Below are 8,626 nucleotides of genomic sequence, written 5' to 3'. Positions count from 1 at the left end.
ATGGCAGTTTACGAAGTGCGCGACCACTGTTTGGCTTCTTTTCCTTTTTACATCAATTTCACCATACACTGTAGGCCGAAGTTGCATGGGCTGAAAAAAAAAATCGATCTTTCATCAAATTCTAATCTGAATTAAAAAAATAAAACTTTAACGACCAAACCTAGTTCACCAAGTTAAATGTTAAAGCGATAAGTTTTGCAAAAGATGACATTATTCGTGTAACATCTCCCCTTAGTGATATAGCATAGGTTTTAGCTGTACTGCATGTAATAATGACATAATAAAGTAAAGGATTGAAATTTGATCAAAAATCTACTCGCTGCTGGTAAGGACCAAAGCTAAAATTATGGGGTAATGCGTTCAGTGCTTTGCTAAGATATATCAGATTTATATAACATATATCCAAGTCAAAAGAGCAAGTTTAGGGGAGATGGAATTAGAACAAAAAAGTTGTCTCAATCTGTAGCCTAGGGCAACGAACCTTTCGTTCTTTATATATGATTTTATGCTGATTTCAAATATGTAATCAGTTTTATAGTAAGTTGCACAGTTTTGTTTTATGCTATGATGATGTTTAATGTACAACTCTTTTTGGACAAACTCTTTCTGCCACTAAGCTTTTATGGTTCTGAGCCGTTAATGACTCGTATTGCTCTACATTAAATATATAATGCAAATAACTATGAAAAAAGTGGGTATAAGGCATTTTAATAGGCAAAAAAATTTTCAATGCAAATTTTTTTTTAATTCTCAGCCAATACTAACAGTGCACTTTAGGTTTGTAACAATTGTACAGGCGATATAGAGTTTTAAAGAAAATACTTGCATCCTTCACATGTTAAGAAATGTGTGGGCAAAATGTAATCCCGATCCGCTATCAGGAGTACCAAAAACATATTTTCCAAGCTCAAGAATTTGCCCATAAGTGGATCGTGAGAAAAACGCATTTTAAAGGTAGAGAAAGGTCGTCTGTGCAGAAAAATATGTTTTTAAGATGATTCCTTCCATCATGAGAGTTGGAAATTGTGATTATCTTAAGCATATGGCTTTAGTGAACTCATACGAAATGCAATGGCAAGCAGCCAGGTGACTATTGCTACGGGACTCTAATAAATGAGCTTTTTTAAAGTTTTTTAGTAGCCAGCTTGTGCTTTTTAAAAGCAATTTTAAGCTACTTCGAGTTTAATTTGAACTTTCAGTCTTTGTCGAGAAAGTATAGAGACGCTAAACTTGTGAAAGCAAATAAAAACTAAAATACGTATATTTGGAAAAAAACTTTTTGTTTTGACTCACACCTCCTCTTAACAGCACCCGTGCAGAATAGCTTTCGGAACACCGACAGACACTTCATGGTGCACAGCGCTAAACAGGAAAACATCGTGCGCTAGTGTAGCAAAGAGGAAATGGTGACACTTTCTGAGCATGTCTTTCGTAAATTATGCAGATGAAAAAGAAAAAAAAAGAGATAGAAATGTGGTTGTTTTATGTCGCTATAATAATAACAGTGGGTTATGCTTTCTAAACCCAAAATTGCAGCTGCCTTTTATACAAGCATTTAAAGTATATAGCGGACAGGTTGCATGCAGTTGAGAGGCAGAAAAGGGCATTCACAGAATGCACTCCGACCGCAACATACTCTTCTGGAAGCGGCAATCAGCTTGCATCATTTATGTTTGGTATACAGCACTTTATTTGAAGTGTCCTTCCCGTAGGTACCCCTAACTTGCCTACTTGAGTCCAGCGTTACACTCATTACATTGTGCAAACGGGCCTACTGTGTCATATGACACCGTGCATCATTCAATGGGACAATATTAAGACGAAACCAATTTGTCAAGTATTCACAAACAACAGTTTTGTAACACCAAAACACTACTTTTACCGCGAGAGGACGCTTGGAAAGCAAAAAATTAGACGAAGAAAAGCGCTGATAGTCACGCCACCTTAAAATTACCGCACCAAATGCCGTGACTTCATAGATTTCGATGGCGTATATACTGGTTCATACATAGATCCGCAAGGTAAGAAATAATTACATTGTCTTCCTAATAGGTTAGTTACCATGCCAAGGTTCATGAAATTTCAATGATCCAATGTTGGCAAAATGCGAGAGATACTCTTAAGAAATTTGTGATGTCATGCGTGGAGATTTCGGTACAAAATCTAAAAGTGAAACTTAGACCTTGATTTCCCTTCTCTTGATAAACACATGCTTGTGAAATCAATGACATTAGAGTTCTCAGGGTACAATCAATCAATCTAGTCTAATTAACTATAGCTTTACTTGGGTGTGCTTTTGGCAAACAGATTCCCAATTCCTTGCCAATTACGTCTCAGCTCTTTTGGGGATCATCTCAAATGCCATAAAAAATCGTGCCAACTTATTGCATTGAAAACAATTTACTGCTAAACACGTTCATGAGAAAAAATTTCTTGGCCACGTGGAAGTTTTTCTACAGAAAGTCATCTGAGTGTTCTTTGTCAGAAATGTTATTCAGTGAGTATTGTTTCTAGCCTTCATAGATTACGAGAAGGCGTTTAATTCGGTAGAAATATCAGCAGTCATGCAGACACTGCGGAATCAGGGTGTCAATGAAGCATATATAAACGTCCTGGAAGAAAGCTACAGGGTATCAACTGTAACCACAGTGCTTCATAAAGAAAGCAACCGAATACCAATCTAGAAGGGTACATGTAAGGCAGGGGAGTACAATTTCCCCAATGCTATTTACCGCGTGCTTACAGGAGGTTTTCAGAGGCCTAGAGTGGGAACAGTTAGGGATAAGAGTTAATGGAGAGTACCTTAGTAACCTGCGCTTCGGAGATGACGAATTGCGACTCATGATTACGGAGTTAGACAAGAAGAGCAGCAAGGTGGGTCTTAAAATTAATCTGCAGAAAACGAAAGTAATGTACAACAACCTCGGAAGACAGTAGCACTTCGAGATAGGTAATAGTGAAGCAAGATAGGCTGGCAACTATAGTGGCCAACTTCTGAGGAGGATAATGAAGTATTTCTGTGGGCGCGTGCTCTGGTGTTCGTGCTTTTGGCCTTTCGGGACAATTTGGTCCCGAAAGTAAACGCTGCTGCTTTGGTGCCTGCGTCCCTGTGCTTTTGTGACATTTTTTGGTGGAGGTGCGCGGTACGGTAGATGATACGGTCCCCAGAGAGCATTCCTGACGTAAGCCCGTCGAGTAGCTCAGCCGAGCTTTCCCCTGTGCACGTACGTTCCAGCCGTCGTATCCAGGGACTCGAGCCACAGCACGGTTTGCTGCCTGATCGTCAGAGGACTATGAACCAAGCACCACCTAACGTCACCGTGCCACCACCAGCGCACCTGGTTGTCAACCAGCCCAAGGCGCCGAAGACATTTCACGGAGCTGCTTTTGAAGATGCCGACGACTGGCTCGAGCATTTCGACCGGGTCGCCGTTATAAACGATTGGACCCCAGAGCGTATAAGCTACGCTATGTGTACTGCTTTTTCGAGGACTCCGCGAAAACGTGGCTTGAGAACCATGAAGCAACGCTTACGTCGTGAGATGAGTTTCACCGGCAGTTCCCTAAGGTCTTTGCCCGAGGGGATAGGAAAAAGACAGCGGAGCGTGCTATAGGGGCAAGGGTTCAAGGCCCTAACGAAAGGGTGACGACTTACATAGAGGACGTGGATCGGCTTTTCAGGCATGCGGAGCCTTCTATGACCGAATCCAAGAAAGTCCGTCACCTAATGCGTGGTGTTAAAGAAAAGATTTTTGCGGGCCTGACTCGAAACCCACCTGCGACACTTGCGGAGTTTCATGAGGAAGCCATCGCCATGGAGAGGGCCCTTCAACAGCGTGCCAGGCAGTATAACCGGGGTGTACATCCAAGTGAGGTCACTTCTATCACTCTCGGCAATGACATCAATGCGTTGCGAGAGCTCATCAGAGCTCTCATTAAGGAGGAGCTACAAAAGATGCAGGTGACTGCTTCACCTGTAGAGCAGCTCTCCGTTGCGGAGATGGTACGCGCCGAGCTACGGCAAGCCGTTCACACTCCCCCACAGTCCGAAGTGCCACAACAGAGGCAATGCGTCGAAATGAGCTACGCGGAAGCAGTGCGACGTCCTCCGTCGCGCAGTTCACCCAGCGTGTTTTACCCCAATGAGCGACGTGCTCAGCAAATGGAGGTAGGCTTCCGTCCTCGCAGCCCGCCGTTGATCACCGAAGCACGACCGAGGAAGAGTGACATCTGGCGTACACCCGACCACAGGCCCCTTTGTTTCCACTGCGGGGAAGCCTGACACGTCTACCGAACATGTCCATACCGCCGTGTGGGTCTCCGTGGATTTTCGCCTAATGCCCCTCGTCCACGACCTGGCGAGCGACTACTGGAAATAGAAAGTTTCATCTCGAATCGACGCAGTATCGAACATCGGTCGCATGAGCCCCGCTCGTCGTCGCCTGCTCGCTACAGGTCACCAAGCCCAGCATACTCACGTGGCGCTCCGAGACGCCGTTCACCCAGTCCTGCAATTCGGGAAAACTGAGTTCAGCGACCTCCGGAGGTGAGGCCGCTGACGCTGACTCTACGGAAGATCCCCCACTACGACGACAGCGCTGGCAGCAAAAAGATGTACAGACGCAGTCGAATGTGGTACGAAGAGTAGTGACATCAAACATTGTGGTAACCGTGGACGACGAAGAAGTAATGGCACTAATCGACACTGGAGCAGACACGTCCGTCATGAGCATGGGTCTTGCCTGCAGGCTGAAGAAGGTTTCTATTCTGTGGGCTGGGTCACAGATACGTACGGCAGGAGGCCATCTTCTCACTCCCGTGGGACGGTGCACAGCGCGAGTCAGTATTCACGGATTTACGTATCTCGGAGAATTTGTAATACTGCCTATGCTCGAGGAACCTGATTCTCGGACTGGACTTTCTGCACGATAACGGAGCCGTGATTGACTTGCAAGAGTCGAAGGTGACGTTTTCCACGGCACACGCTTTAGCGCGCAACCCTCACAACAGTTACGTCAATGCTTTAAGAATTGTCGACGATGACCTCACGTTACCGCCGAAGAGTAGCGTGTTGACCTTGGTAATCTGCGACGTTTTCGATTAATTCAACGACTATGAAGGTATTGCAGAGGCAAATATCCCGCTGCTGCTCAAACGAAACATCTGCATAGCCCGATGTCTTGTTCGGTTAGAGAATAAACGCTCTCGAGTCCTGCTGACCAACTTCAGCAATGAGTTTCAGCACGTCCCTAGAGGCACCATTGTCGCTTTCCTCAGTGAAATTGCCGACCTAATGAGATTAAGGATGTCAGCGCATTGGATACGACTTCACCGGGTGCAAAATCTTGTGCTGACCTGGGCAGCCGCATTCACGTCAATCCAGACTTGCCAAATTTACGAAAAAAGCGGCTGCTGAACCTTGTGACGAAATTCTCGGACTGCTTCTCCACAGCATCTAAAGTTCAACGTACTACCGTTACAAAACACCGCATTGTTACCGAGGGGTCGGCCTGGCCTCTTCGCCAACATTCATACCGTGTGCCCCGAAGGAAAGAGAGGTGATTAAGCGTCAAGTACAAGAAATGCTGAATGATGACGTCATTCAACTCTCGACCAGTCCGTGGGCGTGAAAAAAGACAACACACTACGCTTCTGCGTCGACTACCGACGGCTTAAAGAAGTCACAAAACGCGACGTTTACCCCCTGCCACGGATTGATGACGCCTTAGACCATGTACGCCATGCCCAGTTCTTTACATCATTAGATCTCAAGTCAGGATACTGGCAAATTGAAGTTGACGAGAGCGACCGTAAAAAAACCGCATTCGTGACTCCCGACGGGCTCTACGAATTTAAAGTGGTGCCTTTCGGTCTCTGTTCCGCTCCCGCCACATTTCAACGCATGATGGACACTGTACTTGCTGGACTAAAGTGGCAGACGTGTCTTGTATACTTGGATGATGCCGTTGTGTTTTCAAGCACGTTTTACGAACATCTTTCAAGGCTAAAAAGTGTCCTCACTGCAATAAGGAGAGCAAACCTTACTATCAAGCCCGCAAAAGGCTATTTTGTATATCAGGAACTCAAGTTTCTCGGCCACGTGGTGAGCCCGGGGGTTGTTCGAGCAGATCCGGAGAAGTTGGCTGTCGTTGCCGATTTCCCTCGTCCTGGAGACAAGAAGGCTCTTCGGCGATTCCTCGGACTCTTTGCCTACTACCGCCGTTTTGTCAAAGAATTTTCAAAAATTGCGGAGCCTCTTACAAGACTGACACGGCCAGATGTACCCTTCGTATGGACGGAAGAACAACAAGAAGCCTTCGTAGAGCTACGCAATTGACTGCAGACAGCTCCAGTGCTGGCACATTTTGACGATACTGCCGACACTGAGATTCACACGGACGACAGCAACGTAGGAATCGGAGCCATTCTTGTTCAATGGCAGGACGGCGCAGAGCGTGTGATCGCTTACGCGAGCCGCAGTCTCACAAAAGCAGAGGCTAACTACTCTACCACCGAAAAAGAGTGCCTGGCAGTCTTTTGGGCCATTAGCAAGTTTCGACCCTACCTATACGGCCGGCCATTTCGAGCGGTCAGTGACCACCATTCGCTCTGTTGGTTTACGAATATACGGGATCCATCAGGCCGCCTCGCCCACTGGAGCTTCCGCCTTCAAGAGTACGACCTAACGGTGGTCTACCGATCAGGACATAAGCATACAGATGCTGACTGCCTGTCTCGTGCTCCTATTTCCCCGACGTCATCTGACACTGAACAAGATTTACCGTTTCTTGGCATCGTCGATGTGGTGCGGATGGCTGCGAGCTTCAACGTGAGGACACTGAGGTACTTCATGTCATCTAGCATCTTCAAGGAGAAGACGTTATCGTCCCACGCCGGCTCTTACGTGTATTAACATCGTATTGCCTGCGGAACAATGTTCTATACAAAAGAAATCTTGAGAGCAGCCAGGAAACTTTTATTCTCGCCGTTCCAACGGCACTGCGTGAGGAAATTTTGCAGGCGTGCCACAACGATCCTTCTGCCGGTCACTTAGGCTTTGCTAGGACATTAGCGCGCATCCGACAAAGGTACTACTGGCCACAGCTGTATTTGTCCGTTCAGCGCTATGTCCGCACCTGCCGTGACTGTAAGAGGCGTAAAGTTCCACCTGCAAAGCCCGCCGGCTTCCTCCAACCTTTAGATTCACCTCGAGCACCGTTTCAGCAAGTAGGAATGGATCTTCTTGGTCCATTCCCAACCTCATCCTCAGAAAATAAGTGGACAATCGTCGCAACCGACTATCTGACTCGCTATTCAGAAACCAAAGCTGTGCCTAGTGGAACTGCAGTTGATCTCACCAGATTCTTCGTCCACGACATTGTTTTGCGTCATGGTGCATATGCCGTTCTCATAACCGATCGCGGAGCAGCATTTACGGCAGAGTTATTGCGACAAGTCACCAAGCTGACGCACACTAACCACCGGAAAACAACAGCTTATCATCCCCAAACGAACGGCTTGACGGAGCGGTTAAACAAAACAATGACCGACATGCTATCTATGTATGTTGATGTAGAGCACAAAACGTGGGATGAAATTTTGCCGTACGTCACGTTTGCTTATAACAGCGCTGTGCAAGAGACCACAGACCTAACACCATTCGAGCTTGTTTATGGCCGTCGCGTCACAACACCGTTAGACGCTATGCTCCCAGTAGACCAGGACACCAGCGGAAATGACGGCGTTGACGACTCTGTTGAGAAAGCCGAGGAAGCCCACCAGCTTGCACGGAACCGCATTCGGACGCAGCAAGATGTCGCCGCTCGCCGTTACAATCAAGGCCGAAGAAACGTCCACTATCAACCAGGTGAGTATGTATGGGTGTGGACACCAGTTCGACATCGTGGGCTTTCGGAGAAGCTATTGCGACGCTACTTTGGCCCTTAAGAAGTTGTGCGCTGCCTCAGTGACGTGAATTACGAGGTAGTTCCTCAAAGCTCGGATACCAGTTTAAACCGAAGACGTCCACGTCCAGAAGTAGTCCATGTACTACGGATGAAACCGTACCACGCCCGCGAGTTATGAACTGTTCCAACTTTTTTTATTATCCACAACAGTGCGGGCTTATGTGTTTTGTTTTTTCGTTGACGTGGCCATCTCTTTTTGTGACCATCTCTAGCATCTTAGTCAATCGACCGGGACGGTCGCTCTTGAAAGGGGGGAATTGACGCAAGGTAGGCTGGCAACTATAGTGGCCAACCTCTGAAGATAACGAACTAGTTCTGTGGGCGCGTGCTCTGGTGTTCGTGCTTTTGGCCTTCGGTCACGAAAGTAAACACCCTGCTTTTGTGCCTGCGTCCCTGTGCCTTTGTGACAATAGTGCACTTCAAGTTGTAAAAAACTGTGTCTACTTAGGGCAGGTAATAACCACAGAGCCGAACCACGAGATTGAAGTAACTAGAAGAATAAGAATGGGGTGGGGCAGATTTGGCAAGCACCCTCAAATTATGACAGGTATATTTCCACTATCCCTCGAGAGGAAGGTATATAACAGCGGTATCTTGCCGGTACTTAGCTGCAGAGGAGAAACCTGGAGACTTACAAAGAGGGTTCAGCTTAAATTGAA

The sequence above is a fragment of the Rhipicephalus microplus genome, chromosome X, assembly GCF_043290135.1.
Source record: "Rhipicephalus microplus isolate Deutch F79 chromosome X, USDA_Rmic, whole genome shotgun sequence".
In the NCBI taxonomy this organism is placed as follows: Eukaryota; Metazoa; Arthropoda; class Arachnida; order Ixodida; family Ixodidae; genus Rhipicephalus; species Rhipicephalus microplus.
Note: the sequence above shows the minus strand (reverse complement) of the source record.